Source organism: Panthera tigris, chromosome B1 (genome assembly GCF_018350195.1).
Source record: "Panthera tigris isolate Pti1 chromosome B1, P.tigris_Pti1_mat1.1, whole genome shotgun sequence".
NCBI lineage: Eukaryota > Metazoa > Chordata > Mammalia > Carnivora > Felidae > Panthera > Panthera tigris.
The window spans coordinates 98,880,779-98,899,626 of NC_056663.1; the positions used below are offsets into that span (position 1 = coordinate 98,880,779).

The window sequence follows — 18,848 nt, forward strand, 5'->3', positions numbered from 1 at the left end:
AATCTGGATGCACCTAATATTAGTTTTACTTACATTATCAAGCTTGTTGCTAGATTTTATCTTTTATGAGAAATACTCATGATGAGGAATAGATAACAAAGAAAGGTCCTCTCACTTTCCTCATAGTTGCAATTTTAGTAGGATTTAAATCTGATATTTACTACGCACTTTATAATATTTTGTTTCAAAACATATAGAGTTTTGAAAGATTTACCATTGATTTTTAATGAATTAATAAAGAAAAGGAATATTTTAGCATCATGAAATTAACATGACTTTCAAACCAAAAAACATTAAGAAGTAGCATTGATTTCTGTGATAATCTTAAGTGCCCAGTACTTAAAAAACCACATCACATATAATAACACTCCCACCAAACTGCCATATATGACAAAAATATGCAAATTATATGTTACATATTTTCATAAGTATACATGTGCATATACATCCAATAAAATATCTTATTTTTGTCTAAGAGATAGGAAGTGTGTTTTTATTACGTTTAAACAAATGACACAAATGGCTTGTTGACAGAATCATGGACTGGACATCATTTCCAAAATTGTGACAAGGAGAGATTTGTAGCAGCCTGAGAACTATCAAAGTTTGCCAAGGAAAGGGTGATTTGTCATAACTGAATACGAATGTAACTTATATTCATTTACTGAAATCCAGTTTCTGGGGTGACTTCTGAGTTAAGCCGACTGGTAGCTAATAAAATGTCTGATCTGCTTTCACTGTTTTCATTCAAATTTTCATAAAAGCACAAAATAATAAATGTTTGAAACAGCTCCAGAAACTAAATAATTAATTGGATCAGTTTGCTACACACCATTGGAGGTTCTTGGTTTCAACGGTCAATCTGGTAGCATAATTTTCTCCACGTTCACAGAATATCCATTCTAGATGGGAGCGATAGAAGAGAAATGAACAAATAAATAACAGTAAAATCCTTCCATAAAATACAGAATGGTGCCCCCAATTTAATTATGTAAAATGAGCATTGTATTATATCAAAATCAATGGTTTAAACTGCCTCAAAATGTACAAAATTAAAGAGACTGATAGGCCTTGTCTTTCCGTTGTAGCCATTTAAAGCACACTTTTGCTCATCAAATCCGGCGTTTTCCCAGTTACATAGATCCAATAATACACTTGTAGGCGGCCCATCTATTTCATTCCTAGCGGCACCAAGATCACTTAGTCTCCGTCGGAGATCCACGCAGATAAAATACTCTGATTGCCAATTTGCCTCTCCTAGCCATTATAGTAAATTTACCCATTTTGTCTGTTACTGTTATCAGCTACTTTAAGAGGCCTTTGTCATGACCCAGGATTCCAGAAAGCCCATTTCAGTGGTGTTCTCTCCCACTACCGTGCTCTGCCTTTAGAAGACAGCCACTGCAGAGCCTTTTAAGGCTGCTGGGGCTCCTCATAGCCGTGTTCCCAGGGCTTTAGTGTAGCAGTTATCCTCCCGGCCCTCCCCACAAGTGCTTTTTACTGGGCCAAATTATCAACAAACAGTTGGCAAGAGAGTCTGGTAAATGTATTTGCAGAACACAGTTTCCTAAGATAAAACCAATGCTGAGGAAGTTCAGAGAATTAATCATAGAGCAAATAGGTAAAAGAACACCATAATCATGCATAAATCTTGTTTGTTTTAGCAGATAAAGGTAGCCAAAACTAGTCAGAAGGGGGTGAGGATTAGCCACTTCCTCCACCATCTCAAAACCAGATAATAACAAAATCAGATCGCAGAGCCAAATTTGTCACGAATTCCAACATTGCTCTACTTCATCTTATTAAGCGATATAAAATCATTCATACATTTCTTCCACAGGCTCGATTATGTTTCAAGGGTTTTCTGTTTGTTTGTTTTTTTATGTACTCTAAACCCATGTTGATGGAAGGTCACTTACAGATGACAAGACACCATTTTACAGACAAATTCTATGATACTGGTAGTCGACACCATGCAGCCTTCTGGACACAGGATCATTTAGAATTCAAATTACAGCACTATCCCTAATGATACTTACAAGGCATTTTCTAGAATGTTATCCATATGCATGCAAAAGTGAAATGTATTCTGTTTTAACTGAACCTGTTTTAATTGGTGCGCATGTTGGCTATCTCCAATATGACCTCTGAGAGCTCATTTTTTAACAGCTATTAAGCTAATTACAAAACTACAAATACCACTAATTAGATCTCCCGTTTCCAAGATTCATTATACCAGGTTAAAAAAGTCTGTCATGTTAAGGACAGAAATAATTCTTGCAGTCGTGACCCTGAAGTATGGCGTTTCAGAATAATTCTAGCTAACCACCTCCTCGGTGTGAATTCCTCATTAGATCAGATTATTGTTCCTAGAATGTAGCTTAACTAATGAGTATACACATTTCAATTACTGTCTGTGCTGAAATAGTTTAAAATAAATTAGAGGCATTGCAATGATTTTTTTTTCTGCTTTGGTGGTGGGGGTTGGGGTTTCTTAACTTTCCAAATTGAATTCAATCCCTCACCTTTCCCTCCCCCTTTCAATAATGGAGGGGGTGATGTGGTGTAATTAAAGAACCCACACAGTGACTAGAATCTTAGCTTCACCAATTGTCCTAACTTCTTTCAGACAGAACTTCATTATCTTTTGCATAGTTGTCTGCCACTGAATCTTATTTCGTTTCTAACTTTGTGGTCTTCCCAACTTCCAGTACATTAATTATTTGTTTGTCAATTTCTTTTAATTTCAATTCAGAGAATTAATTATAGAGCAAATAGGTAAAAAGGCAATCTCCTTTTAGAAATTTCTCAACAACTTCTTGCTGCTTCCTCATAACAACTAAATCCTAAATATTACATTCAATGCTAATAATGATCTAACCTCGATCTCTCTTTTGATTTTTATTGCTTACCATTCTCTACCTCTTTTTTCCTATATTCCCTCTATTCCAAATTATTTATGTTTCCCCAACATGCTAAATTGTTTTAAATGACAAAATATTTACATGCCTGTTCTTCTTGCTTGAATTCGCTTTTTCTTCTTCATTGGGTTGATCTCAATTCATCTTTTAAATTTAAATGTTACTTTCCAAAATATTTTCTTCTGATAGCCTGGGTCACAATAGGTCGGATGCCCCATACACGAACTTCTAGAAATCACACAGTTCCTTAAAATATAAAGCCTCACCACTACATTATAATTATCTTTATCTTTTCTTTTCCAATTGTCTGTGAGCTCTCCAAGGCCATGGATCTTATCTATGACCTTTGAATCCTCAAACCTTAGAACACAGTTTTGCAAAATAGAAACATAATGATTGCAACTTAATTTGTTTCAAATAAGTTTGTAGGTCTGTGATTTGGGGCCTGTACTTCCATTTTCTTTACCATGGTTTCTTTATCTAGAAAGCTGTGGGTAGCTTTCACCACATGTCTAATTTATCATTTTCTTTATCAAGATCAATGCACCAAAAATCTATTTATCCATTTACTTTACAATGCTATGCTTTGAGGGGCCTGGGTAGTTCGGTTGGTTAAGTGTCCGACTTTGAATCAGGTCATGATCTCACAGTTCGTGGGTTTGAGTCCTGCTTTGGGTTCTGTGGTGACAACTCAGAGCCTGGAGCCTGCTTCAGATTCTGTGTCTCCCTGTCTCTCTGTCCCACCCCTGCTTATGTTCTCTCTCTCTCTCTCCAATAAACATTAAAAATATTTAAAAAATGAAATGCTTTGGAATATTAATGCCCAAAAGATTATTTTGTTTGAGATAAGGAAAAAAGACATGAATCTTTGTTGCTTTAAAAAAGCATTGAAGTTTCTGAAAGTATGGAAGCAAGATTAAAATCTCATAGAAAAGAGAATTGGAAGAAAATAACTTGAAATATATATTTAAAATAACAAATAAAAGTTGTAAATGGTGTTTCTTCAAAACAACCAAGATGCGTTGTCTTTAAGGCCCGAAGTGGGGCTCCAGAATTCTACTGCTCAGAGACATTAGTACTGAGCTTTAATGCATTAAGAGATTTTCCACACAAGCTCTCAATTATGCAGGCTGTGCCTCTCTTAATGTTTTGAAAGCCACCCCACCTACACTGAATTGTCGTTTCTTCATACTGGCATTCTCTTTATTGATTTTTTTGCCTGTCTTATCCTAGGGCTTTTACATCATGTTTTCACATCTGCCTGCCTTACACACACACACACACACACACACACACACACACACACACACACGATGGTACAAGGATGCTTCTCTGGGGGATTTAATCATCAATTTATATACTGAGAAATCTCCTTTCTCCATACTACCTTATAGGTTTCCCAAAAGGTTTATGAAAGTAGTATCAAAATTATTACTATCTTTTCAGTTGAGGGGAAAAGCCTGACCCGTCAAATCAGATCATGGAATTTATATATACATTCATTTACACGCAAACATAATACTTATGCATAGACACATGTATATATGGTAGGACTGACACTTTCTAATACACATTATTAAATGTTATATAACATTGTTACATATTAATTATATATGAGTAATATATTCAGCATTCTGTATTCTAAAGTCCTTCCTTACATGTAACATGTGATCTCAGTTCATAAGATACTTACAAATAATTAACAAGTTGGGAAAAACACATACATAAATACTTCAGACACTGAACTTCTCTCAATTTCTCAAACAAGTCATTCTTTTTCCCATTAAGGGCCTTTGCATGTGATGCTTTCTCTACCTGGAAGTGTTTTAATATTTACTCTTCTTCTGCTTTAGGCTAAACGTTAGCTTCTCAGGGAGGTCCTTCCTGAACTTTCAACCTAAATTTTGCTTCTCTCTTTTGCCTCCTCTCATAGTACTATAATCTGTCTTTATGTAGTGCATATCAATTTGTTTGTCCATGGTGGTATACCTATTGGCTAGCACAGTGCTAACTCATCAAAGATGCTATTATATTTTCTTCCTTCCTTCTTCCTTCCTTCCTTCCTTCCTTCCTTCCTTCCTTCCTTCCTCCCTTCCTTCTTTCCTTCTTTCTTTCTTTCTTTCTTTCTTTCTTTCTTTCTTTCTTTCTTCATTCTTTCTTTCTTTCTCTATCCTCTTCCTTCCATCTATTGGAAGGATGAGTACATGAATCAATTAATTAATAAGAGAGAAAAATATAAAGAATGAAGAGTGGTGGGAATTCCTAAAATACAGCCATATAATAGCTTTCAACTTTTCTTTGAGACTGGGTCATGTACTGCCTGAAGAGCTGAGATGACCTGGGAGGCAGAATGACAAGATAAATAAAGGCAGTCAAGTGCACGTACAACTCCGATGATTATAATTTCTCTGCTGTAGACAGAGGTGATTCCATTGCTGTGTAAAGCCTTCATTCTTGTCTGAGACTTCTGCCTTGGAACTTTAGCACTCTTAGGGTTGTACCTACCTACCCACCTAAAATCAGCATCCCTCAGTCACTGAGCTAGTATTAAAATGTGCAATGCTATTTAATATGATAAAATTTACCTTCATCTACTTTGGCAAATAAAATCTGGGATCTGGCCATCACCTGGCCTGGCTGTACCTTCCACATCTAATCTAAAACACTTCATTCTGCTGACAGAGCCTTACCCCTGTTCTCTCGTAATCCTGGTGCCACTCCAACTTCTCGGTAGCCTCACCAACAGTCCTTTGAGCTCCCCATTTATTTCCATTCTGTCAGCACCACCATTCCTCATCCTAGCCAGCGTGGACAACCCATGCAGCGGACACTTGTCTTTTGGTTTCATTTTTTCTTTCCTTTGGCTGCTAAGCCCCTTGGACATGTTCCTATGGCCATTGTTATAAAAGCCAGATACTTGCTTTCCCAGGTTCTGGTGTAAAGAGTTTCCTAGCCTGTTCCATTCAAACACATCATGTAAAATTAAAAATTAGTGATGTAAAACGCGGTGAGAAAAGTTGGCACCACAAAGAGTCCATTCTGGTAAAGGCAGCGTGAACTGCGTCCAATTTCAATGGAGCCAGTGACTGAGTTTTCTACGCATAACAACCACTACCCAGTGCTGGTTCTCGCTGTGCAGTTATTTGTGTAGATCTGTGTTGTCACAGATGTTATCTGTGGAATATTTATGCTGAAGTGTGGGCCCTGAAAAGATAGCTGCATACCTCCCCTGTAGAACTTTGAAGGGTGACCCTAGTTGCTTTTCTCTTTTAACCAGCTTTTAAGCCTTATGTTCTGGTCCACCCTTAAGAATTTCCTTTTCTGATTAAACTAGCCCAAACTGATTTCAACTAAGTACACTCCCTATAGAGGCATTCATCTGCTGGAATTTAAGAATACAAGATTTGTACTCTTCGGCTCAAATGCTGGCTCTACGACTTAGTAGCCATTGGACCTCGGACAAGTTGTTTCCCCTCTTTGTGCTTTGGTTTCTTCATCTGTCATGTGAGGATAAAAGCTGTAGCTACCTCTGGAGGATTCTGTGAGGAGTGCTTGGCACACTATAAATATTATGTGAGTATTTGCTATCGTTCCAATTAGTAATCGCATTTGGTCGATCATATAAACTTCTTTCCCACCAGCAACTTTTTTATCGTGCCTTTATTTTAATGCAGTTACTTACTTACTTGCCTGTCTTAGTATTTATTGTAGCACTTATTTGAGGCATATTTCTAATAATGTCACCCAGAAAACCCAAGTGTAAATCTGCATCGCAAAATCAGCTCCCATTTGACTTTAAGGGACACTTATGAAGACCAGGCTGACTTGTTGCTGTGTCACACAAGCACCCGTGTGGGTCCTGATGACCAGCTTTCACTGGTGACTGCTCAAAGCCTCTTCTGTTCCCTGAAATGACTATTTCAGAGCATCATCTACATGTCCATTCTTTTATTTTGAGATAATTTAGACCAACTGATATCAGCCACTCAAATTGCTTGAATGTGTGACTTTCATGCTTTGTCTCCACTTCCTTAATTAACCCTCTCTAGTATGTCTTGCGACTTCATTGTACTGAGATCATTCTCATTAAAGTCCCCAGAACTCTCCCAGTTGCCAGGCTCCAAGGATAATTTCAGGCCTTATCACACTGTAACTTGCTACATCATGTAACAGCATTACACACATCATCCTTATAACTCCTTAACCCTTTGATTTTCATAATCACATGCTTTCCTGGTTATTTTCATATCTCTGTGCCTCTTGTGAACACTTCTTCCATTGTTCATGCTTGCATTTTTAAAAAATATTTTTAAGATTATTTATTTATTTTGAGAGAGAGAGAGAGTGAGAACAGGGGAGGGGCAGAGGGAGAGGGAGAGAGAGAATACCAAACAGGCTCCCCGCTGTCAGCATAGAGCGCAATGTGGGGCCTGAACCCACTAACTGCAAGATCATGATCTGAGCCTAAACCGAGTCGGACTCGTAACTGACTGAGCCGCTCAGGCTCCCCTCATGCTTATATGTTTGGTATCCTCATGACTGAACACAAAGCACAGACTCCTTGACCAGTCTCCCAGTTTCAGTTACCACCAACACACTGATGTTCCCAAATTGATATCTTGAGTCCATACCTTTGCCTGAACTCCATCGTATATTCTGGGCATTGTGCACATGCACCTGCTTGAAAGCTTATGCATGGTTAGTTCTAGGGAACTGGGATAAGTACAGGGCTCTGTGCTCAGCAGAGACAGAGAATTTAAAGGTGATATGTGTGACGATTGAAGCAATGCTATGAATACCTTGAGCAGCAGAAAGTCAGAAGATTGAGAAATGTGAAAAAAGAATTGTCTGGTAATTGATAATCTAATCTCTTTGTAAAGAACTCTCCTACTTTAATGCCTTACTGTAAAGAAGCATGTAACTTCGATGGTCAGGACTTGTGAATGTAAGAAAAATGATAGCGAGGATAAAATGATTTGTCTACTGCACCCAGAAGAACATTGTTTAATGGTATTCAACATAAAGGGTTAAATTCTATTATTTCTGCTCAGCAGAAGATCTGATTTTCGCTCAGAGCCCCTCAGGAAGTTACTTCCTCTCCACGAAATGGAATATAATAGACTTCTCTGTCCCTGTAGTGTGACCCAGAATGTAAAAGGAACCAATTATATTAGCACATCAAAAGTCTGAGAGAAACAGCATTTCATGATAACTGAAATTAGGAATAGGCATTTTCCACAGCATTTTGGGTAGATAAAGTTTCTTTAACAAATATAATTGGTACCTTTTTATTCAAAATCTGACAGCAGAATAAATGCGGTAAGGTAGCCTGAGCAATCACTGTTCTGATAGAAGAAAGTGACATCCAGGGCAAACCACACCAGAATGGGGACATTGTGCGTCACCAGAAGATGAGCAGCAGAACTTGCACAGAGATAGAAGGCGAAGAATTTTGACTAAAACAGAGATATTATGTCAGCCACTGGTGATGCGCTTTACTAAACCTTAGTAAAGAAAAAAAAAATAGGGACATCTGGGCTCAGTCGGTTAAGCATACAACTTTGGCTCAGGTCATGATCTCACGGTCTGTGAGTTCGAGCCCTGCGTGGGGATCTGTGTTAACAGCTCGGAGCCTGGAGCCCGCTTCAGATTCTGTGTCTCCCTCTCTCTCTGTCACTCATACTCTGTCTCTCTGTCTCTCAAAAGTAAATAAACATAAAAAAAATAGGGATGTCTGAGTGGCTCAGTTGGTTAAGCATCAAACTCCTGAGTTCAGTTCAGGTCACAACCTCACGGTTCATGAGTTTGAGACCCACATGGAGTTCCATGCTGGCAATGCAGAGTCTGCTTGGGATTCTGCTTTCCTCTCTCCCTCTCTTTCTCTCTGCTCCCCACCTCCTCCTCGCCCACCGCCCCCCACTCATTTGAACTGTCTCACTCAAAATAAATAAATAAACTTAAAAAAATAGAATATGAAAATCACGCATATAAGTTATATATTTTTCATATTGTTATGACTAAATTTCTATACAGTACATATTTCTCAATTCACAATCTGGGTCAAACATTAGAAGAGAAACTTTTATTGTTTTTGTAAAAATTAAGTTAAATGACCACTGCAGGGAATGAGATGTGGGCTAGGTAAGATATTTCCTGAAAAATGCAGTGAAGTTTCACATACTCAGAGCAGACAAAGCCAGCCTAAGCAAGCAGGAAAATCTATAGTCTTCTGTGTTAATAAGTTGATTTTTATCTAAAAGTTCATTTCTGTGTGCTTGACAACATCTGTAAGGATATTCATTGAATGAAATGATACCCTCCCCTCAATGCTATTATTGTATTATAACTTATGTAAGTTTAAATGCTTTATGAATATATTTTACACTAAATTTAAAATAATGATTTATAAGTACACAATTTATATGCGAGATGTATTTACTCATTCCTTTTTTGTATTAATGTTGTATTGAATTCCTACTAATTGCATACCCGATTTTTGGTGATGTGTATATATCAATAATTAGAACAGGTGTAGTGTCTGCTTTCTTGGAGTTTTTATTCCAGTTGAGTGGAGAGTAAAATAATACATGAGTCGAAATAAAAATCAATATATGTTGTAAAGCCAACAGTAGTGAGGAAAGATAATAGTAATTAGGCAGGTCTTCTCTGAGCAGACGAGAGTTGGGCCAAGACCTAATTAGGTAAGGGAGTGAGGTGTGAGAATATTGAAGAGAAGAGCACTATAGGCAGCAATAATGCCCTGTGGTGGAAAACACTGAATTCAGGGGACAAGAAGGTTATGTGGGAGAAATTGTGGGAAAGACAGGTGCCATCAAGAACGGCTGCCAGATTTGACTTGAACTATTGCATAAATGAAGGTCTTAACTACAGAGACGGAGCAAAGTTGCAGAGGGCAAAGCTCTGGGTTAAATTAGTTAAAGTTCGGTCAGGGAAACAGATACCATTCTATGACTTATAAGAGAGCAGCAGATTTTACACAGGGAATTAGAAGATAACAAAACAACAGGAGGGGCCCAGGGAGCAAAGATCTAGCAGCAAAGAGCTCCAAGACATCAGGGAGTGCAGAAATGACAGCAAATTGCCATTAATGATTTCTATTTCCTGGAGCACCAAAATGAGTGATGCAGAAGGAGATATCCCAACACTCCCTCTATGAAAACGCCACTTCTATTGTCTGCCAAAGCCTATATGGATCTTTATTTTTCTGCCTGAACAACATTGACTTTGGATCAATTGTCCCATATCAGGATATGTGTTGGTTACTCCAGTCAAGAAACCACATCTGGTACCATGGCCATAACAGAGTCATCAACTGATTGTATTTACGATAATCCCTGTCATTTCTCAAGGCATATTTAAGCATAACAGGTGAGTTAAATGAAAACCTACCATGAAAGACATCTTTCAGGTGTTTCATGGTGGCCTTCAATTCTGTCATTCTTCCAGGGATGTAGTACTGGTTTCAGTTTTCCACTTTATTAAAACGTAAATTAATGGTGGAGGGAAATTAGTTCCAGGAACTTCCATTTGGTCCTTCCTAATATAATAGATGTTAATTCAAGGGGCAATTTAGTTAAAGAAGGAATTCTGCGAATTTCCAAATAAGGAGAAAAACTCATGGATGAATCCACAAACATGCTGCATGCACTCTAACATAGACTCTGTCCAAAACTCCAATTATCGCCAAACTGCCACAATCTCCTCTGATTCACGGGTCACAGTGATGTTTTAGATCCCTAAATATTTTTATTTCAAACACAGCATTCATTAATTCTTCAAAATCTTGAGTATTTTTTTTTCTCTAGACCGCAGTCACCCTTTTAAATGGCCACAAGAACATTGTGGGAGAAATGGAAGATTTGGAGAGTAAGTGCTTGGCAATGTCTCTAGTACTTGTTCTAGCAGATCCATCATCCACTTCTTTCATGGGATATGGGACAGAAAAGTTTCTCATGCCTGAAATTGAGAGAGAATTCATGACTGTCCATTACGGTGATCCAATCAAGTGAATCAGTGATTCACCAAACAAGAAACTATTTTCCGACTACATAAATTAAGAATTTAGTAGTATGCTCATCTATTTCAGTTCCACAAACCCCATGATCAATTCAGGATGGCCGGATATTGCTGCTCGCCCAGCTTCCTCACGCTGCCTCCAGCCCTGCTTCCCATTACACCTGTCACGCTTACTGTGTCATCAGGATTTGAGCACAAGCACATGGTTTCTGTCCCTCCAGCATCTTGCCTTTCATATGAATATCAGCAAACTATCTTCATGGCAACATTTCTCACTTCTCTTCCTGCTTGCTGAGTATAGTCCCAGAGGTTTTTTAAGAATGCCCCTTCACCATGGGGTGCCTGCGTGGCTCAGTTGGTTAAGTGTCAGACTGTTGATTACCGCTCAGATCTTGATCTTCCAGTTACAGGATCAAACCCCAGGCTGAGCTCTGTGCTGACAGTCAAGAGCCAAGAGCCTTCTTGGGATCCTCTCTCTTACTCACTCCCTGCCCCTCCCCTGTGCTCTTTCTCTCAAAATAAGTAAACTTAAAAAATAATATGTCAAAACATAAAGAAAAAAGAAGAATGTCCCTCCACCAATATTCTTACTGCTGTGGTCAAGTGAATTGTCCTTTGGTCCCTCCAAAGGGAAATAGTTGGGTGAGCAGTTCACCATCATTGATCTGTGTAAACATTCCTATCACTCTAATTCTTTGGATTCCTTGCTCTAAAAGACACCACAAGATTTCTGGTATCTCACTTTTTTCTAATGAAGATCACTATGGTGTCCAGGTTTTGGTTAACCAACTAAGCAAACTATTATTGCCATTCCTAGATGGTTGAACTAACATGGAATTCTGAATGTGTGGCAAATGTTCCCATGTTGATAAACATGGCTACTTTTAATGTTATATTCTTCCTCCTTATTCTCACACCTTTCAAACCCATTCTAATTTATATTTTCTAGATTTCTGCTGATACACATTTGTAAAATTTTGCAATTCTTTTGATGTGTAAGTTATCTTGACCTACATAGGATCTCATTCACTTTATTAGTTTCTAAGTTTTTAAATAAAAATGCTAATATATGTGGGATTTATAAAGAATGGCTATCCTCTTATAAGATAACTGTATTAAGTAAGGACATTGGAAGTATTTGAGCAATGAGAGCATAACCTTAGAAGGGGAAGAAGGTGGCGACTCTAACTGCAAATGAATTTGAAGTAGATACTTAGGTTCATTGGCATTCACTCAAATCTGCCTCACTCCAATTCACAGTTCCCAAAATGAGACCTAAAGTTTCATATAAAATTACCAATAACACTGTGAATGAATTTGTGCTATAATTCAACAGTTCATAGTTGACTGATTGTTCTCCACAGAAGTATGTGGGAAGAAGGAGGGGATATTAATCATGGAGTCCCATTAGTTCTCTGAACCATGTCTTTGTCTAAGAATGTAGACCAAGCTTGTCATTTTCTTTCTGTTGCCCTTCAGTGTATTCAGAAGCAGTCAGTCCTTCCCAGATTTTTGTACTCATATTTTCATGATAATATTTTATAGCAATAACTACTTTATCATCCCAAGCAAGCCTGCTTCTGATAGAAACTTCATTCCATAAGAGGTAATTTACCTAATTAATTTGCTACTTCATACCATGGAAAAACAGTGTCTCTATTCCCACCAGTGATGAGAACATTACTGCTTTCATGTCTAACCAGAACAAGGAATCAATTAATTCTATCTTTGATGGTCTATTTCCTCACTGATTGAGAATTCAAGGTTGGACCAAAATATAAGAATTACTCTCATATTATGAACAAGAAGACATTCAAATATATGGACTGAGAAATTATTGAATGGCTGGAGACAAAAAGATCAGGGGAAGTCACCGCTCGCTTTAGGGAATCACTAAGCACAGACATCGTGAAAAGTGCTTGCATTTATCTTAGCAGCTTCTGGCAACAAAGTGAATAATTCACAAGAGAACGCAAGGAAGGTGCTGAGCAAAACCACATTTCCTTATAACTACCATAAAAGTAATTGCTTCTCCTTCTATACCATCACTTAAATTCCAGACAACTGTTTCTCATTAGCAGAATCTATATTGAAACTCTGGTAAAGGATTTTCAGAAATAAACTTCCAATTTCTCTAGGTTTTGATTTCTGTATTTAGAAGGGGGAGAAAAGAAATTAGTGAAAATGAATACTGATTAAAAAAAAAAAACAAAGAAAACGAAGTTTGGAATACCTAGTAAGCATGGATGAGGTGATAAACTAGAAAGCTGGACATACACTCTGGAAATCAGAAGAAAGGACCAGGATAATAATCCACAATTTCAAGTACAGAGTGTAGATACATTTTAAAGTCACTGTTGCTCTGGAATGAGAACCCTTTGAAGTGCGTATAGATAGAGAATAGAGAAGGTTCCCTGACTGTGCCTTAGGCCATTCCAATATTATACAGGAGAGAAAGAGCATGGATTCGTTTATTCCACCCAGGAAACAGAGACCAATCAGGGTTTGATGAGAGAGGAAAACTAAGAAAGCATGGATCCCAAATTCAAGCAAGTAACATGTTTCAAGAAGTAAGAGGCCATTAATCATGTTAAAAAATGCAGCTAAGAGGTTGCATAAGTTGAGGACTCTGAAATTACCATGGGTTTTAGAAAACTAGAGGTTCTTTTACGTAGGCAAGAGCACTTTTGGTAGAATGGTGGGAGAATGAAGACCTTTTGTAAAGTTAACCTGGATTTAAAAAGTGATCACTAATCACTATACAAGACACATATGTTAAGATCATATAATATGTGGATATCTTTCTCTTGTCATAAAAACGAACTATGCAACTAACAAAGTAACAAATCCTGTAAATCCATTATCACTGTGACCAAATGCCTTAGAAATTAAATAAGACTTTCAATAATCCAGTTGGTGAATGATAGGGTCTTGGACTGTCCTGGTAGAGAAAAGTGGGCAAATCACGATATAGGGAGGCAAGGCACCTTAGTGAGTAAATCTGTTGACAATGATAATATATAAATTCTCCCGTTGGCTCAGTGTGAGGTACTAAAAAAAAAAAAACTTTAAATTATTTGTCACGGGAGAATTAGTGCAGATTCCCATGTTATCAACCCAATACCTTCTAACTGAATAATATACCCTACAGAAAATAATATTTAGAGTCAAAAGTAAAGGAAAATAACTTTTGAACTCTGCTATGTATTAGATTTATGCATATTTACTCCTCCAAAATCTTCTCTGATGTTAATCCCATTTGTCAAATGATGTAACTGAGGCTCTGAGAGATGACAATTTGTCCCCAGTCTAGTCAATGCTAGACCTGGGGTTCAAACGCAAGCCTAAGCCAACTCTTTCCACTTTGACTACTCTTGGTTTTAATTTTCTTTTATTATTGGGAAAATGGTGTATACATATATTATATATGTGATTAAATATATTTATTATATTAAAATATGGAAACATTCCCCCCTACAACATGCTAGGCTTTATGACAGATAAGATTAAATGAGACAACTATGGACCAGTATTTTATAAACCACAGACCTACAGAACATTAGAGACACAACAGGATTTACAGATCATTTTTTAAATATTTTTAAAATAAGGACTTTGAATTACATATACCAATTTTTCGAAGGGGGAGATTTTAAAATCAAAGTCAGATATAAAACAAACAAAAACAAGTATACTAGAATTATGATGACCTGGTGAATTTTAGGCAAATCCCACACTTACCCAGGAAAAATTTTGAAGATGTTCAACTATATATTCTCAACAGTCTCCCAGGTCTGTGAAGATTATAGAGATGAATAAAGCATCAGAAATGTAGAGCAAAAAGCTTGCAAGAGTGAAGGAGACTGAGAATTCCAGCTAATGATAGCAACAAAAGATTCCAGTGACATTCTGAACATAATATCATTGGTAAGCTAATAAAGTAAAATGTCTGCACTCAGTCTATTTAGAGAAAGAGCCTTATGCATTTTTTAAATAGAACTTGGGGAAGGAGTTCTGAAAAATCAATAGGCTTAGCAATCTGAAATGTCAAATTAAAACTTACTTTATAATTAATCGTACTGTGAAATCTATTGATCTGGTAGCCAAACAAATAAAATTTACAGATAAGGTAATATCACGATCTACCTTTTAATGCATTATTTTTTATTAAAATTCCAGATGTGTTATTTCAAACTGAAAACATAAGATTATAAAATAATGATCTGATTTCTATAATCTCAGAAATTTTAAATACCATGAATTAAATGTCAGATGCTTAAATTTTGGCATGAAATCAAAAGCTGTTTTATTTCTTGTTCTGCTAAAATCAGTATTATTTTTGTTCAGAACATATTAAGTATATCAAATAAAAGAGTATTTATGTAAAAAGACTGCATAAATTTAAAATCAATATTTGATTTACTTATACAAATTTTCTATGTCACCTCTCCCTCCCACCTTATCTTAAATCTTACATCCATTTTTCTATTTACTTAGAAAATGTTTGGTCTAGAACAGAATGACAATAAAGAAGGACCAGCAAGCTAATGTCACAAAACCTGTTTGTGACTCTAAAACTTTGATATTATGCTTTATGCCTAAGTGTCAATGGTTCCTTAATAAAATAGAAAAAAAATAGAAAGTTATGAAAAAATATCTTAGTTTTAAACCATATGTCTCCAATAAAACACTTGCATAATTAGAAACACAGCTACATTTCAGTGAAGTTAAAACTAGACATAATCAGGAACAGAGCAATTAAATTATAACCGAGTATGGTGCCCATCTATACCATAACATAGGTGGTAGCAGTACATTAGAAATATTGGTAACAAGGGGCACCTGGGTGGCTCAGTCGGTTGGGCGGCTGACTTTGGCTCAGGTCATGATCTTGTGGTTGGTGAATTCGAGCCCTGCATCGTGCTGGCTGCTGTCAGCCAGTCAGCGTCCAGCCCACTTCGGATCCTCTCTCCCCCTTTCTCTCTGCCTCTCCCCTGCTTGTGTGTGTGCTCTCTCTCTCTTAAAAATAAATAAACCTTTAAAGAAAAAAGAACTATTGACAATAGATTTCACATGAGATGGGACAATAATGACTTCTTTATTGTTATTTTCCTGGACATTAACCAAATTTGTTACTACCAGATTCTCCAGCTTTGCCTTGTTATATTTTTCCAGTTGTCAGCATTAAATGTTAAAGGCAGTGTACTGAGACTGGGTTTAAAACAGTCATGACAAAGGATGTTTCCAAACTCTTCCAAGTAAGTATTTGCAGAAAGCCTTTAGCAGACTTCATACAAGTTTATTCACACTATTTGATTTGTCTGGTCTAAGCAGTGGAAAAAAGAAATAAAAACAATGCACCAAGTGTGTTAAGAATTAGAGAGAATCAAATTGTTTAAACAATCCAGAATATTTGAAGAATCAGAGAAAAGCAAATTCTGATTCGTAACCTACTCACTATGCAAGTATGAACTATGAGTGTATTTACGGCCAAACTCAGAGGATTTGTTTCTTTTGATGGTCTTATTGCGTTTATTTCTGTATGTGAACTGCCACGTAGCATCAAAACCAGAAAACACATCCTGAACCTTTGGGGAGACATAACATCCTTCACATATAAATCTTGGTGCCTCTTTTTCTTGATGGCCAGTGTATGTATTTTGGGCATCACAGTGATTTGTGTCAAACGTGCCTCTTTATTTTAATTCCTCTCAAAGTCCATAATGGACACTAATGTAGTAAATGCTGTGGAGCATTATAATAGTCTCTATTTCTAGGGACACTGATCACTTGGTATGATTGGTGGTGAGGAAGTTTCAGCTAGGAAGCTATTTTGCATCTCTTAAACAACTTTTCCTCATTGGTAGCACATAAAGGAAACAACAAAAACTTAAAAAAAAATTAGAGAGCCAAAGGAATTAAAAAAAGGAAAAGTAAATGACAAATCATAACCATTATAATTTTAAACTGTTTTTTTAAAACATATTTGACGATCAACATAGAATGAAGCAAAATTGTATGCATTTTCACATCTTTAACAAGTAATATCAATATAATTTTCACATATATTATACATCAATGTAATAAATTCCAACAATGGGAGTAGAATAGCTAACTTAGAGTAATGATACTGCCAAAGAAGAGAAATTATTTCTAAACCAGATGTCTCATTTGAGAATTCATGGCTACCTCCAGACCTAATTCTCTTAACTCAACTAAATTCTTTTCAACTTTTCTCATCAGAGAAGATAAGGAAATTTGACCACTGCTTGACCACATTTCACTCAGGAAAATTAAATTGAAAAATTAATAAAGTTCCAGTAAAATCCCTAAATTTTATCTCTGCAGTTTTGTTCCCCCACTATCAAATATGAAATTAACTGAAAAAAACCAAAAACCAAAAACAAAAGGTCTGTTTTCCACTGAGTAACTTTTCTTTTTCTTTGAATTTTGTTAATTGCTGGGCTTTGACATGGTAGTGAAAATAAACCTGTTGCCCATGTTTACTATGACACCAAAGAGTAATTCACATTGAGTTACTAGTAATTTCCTAGTGATTTTTTAAGATGGGCTATATTTTTAAATGCCAATTTGTGTTTTATAAGAGGTATGTGTATAATGGAGTAATCTGCTATTGTTATGACTGTTTTTACATATGTCTCTCTTCAACCAGCTAACGTGGCATTTCAAATTAAATGTGCTTCTTTGAATCAGATACACTATGGCTTCTAGTCATTCTTCCAACCTTGCGTAGATTTCCTATGCAAAAATACCATTGAGTAGAAAATTCTTCGTTTTCTATGAGCAGCCACCATATTAACTTTTCCCCCTAAAAAACATAGACATCAGTTCAAGTCAAAGTGATGCATTAGAACTTTCTGGGACTTGGTAGCCACAGACCTGAGTTTCAATCCCCATTCAGCCACTTAAACTATTGTGTTAAACTGTCCAGCCTCAGTTTTCCGTAAAATGAGAATATCTATGATAATGCCTATCAAATAGAGTTATCATGATGATTACAGACAATTTACTGTTTCTTAACATACATAGCACCTGTTGCTTAGTTGGCATCCGTTAAATGGCAATATTTTTTACATGTTTTCCAAACAAGAGGAATGAATATTTGAAGATTTTCATATATCTATTTATTTAATGCTGAAAAACATGACAGTTGAATATAGTGTGTTTGGTATCAATTTCTTCTATTTTGCTACTCTTACTTATCCTTTTCCTAACTATAATTCCTTTAAATATTTCGTGGGGTCTCGACTATATGCAAGGCCTATATTTGTATAAGTGGAGGCTTATAGAAGTATGGCCTCTATAAGTAGAGGCTTGGAGCATCAGTTTTTCTAGTTTGGAAGTCACAGACAGTGGAGACAGAAGGGAAAGGCTACTGGTTTCTCACCACCTTGCAAAGAGGCATGCTTGGGCAGGACCCAGAGAGGTGTCCTTGGGGTCTCTCTAGAAGAGAGATTCCAATCTTCTGTGGCTTTCCACTTTGTGCACGGGCACAAGAATATATTTGTAAGAGGGGTGATAAATGCTTAGGGGTCAAGAACCAAGAAGAATAAATTTGGGGGCCAATAGTTGAGAATGTTGGGGAATGCCAGCTGCCCAGAACCTGTAACACTTGTGCTCTAGCCCCAGACCATATTGAGTACAGGTGCAGCCCCTACTGCCAGGTGTACTTAGACCATAGAGGACTTTGACCAGACAGTTCTACTGGTCTCTACAGCTGAGTGGGTGGTGATAGTGTTCTTTTAAGGTCTCTTAGTTTCCTTTTTCACCACTACTAGTCCTTCAGTTTAGTGAGAGGGAAATCCTACCATTCTTGAAAGTGTTCTGTGAACATACATCCTCCAATGACCTTGGAGGGACAAAAATTAT

The 18,848-nt window shown here is 36.8% G+C and overlaps 1 long non-coding RNA gene across 2 annotated transcripts in view; it reads right to left on the bottom strand.

The window, feature by feature from the left end:
- The window catches only part of LOC122237682, a 38,296-nt gene that overhangs the window by 13,038 nt on the left and 6,410 nt on the right, over positions 1–18,848 (bottom strand). The window contains exons 1-2 of one of the 2 annotated variants that reach the window (XR_006216282.1): positions 14,700–14,752; positions 833–902 (exon numbers count right to left, since the gene is read on the bottom strand). This is a non-coding gene — a long non-coding RNA (uncharacterized LOC122237682). Of the gene's footprint in view, positions 1–832; positions 903–14,699; positions 14,753–18,848 lie in introns of those variants that run through there. The other variant, XR_006216281.1, reaches the window with a different exon arrangement.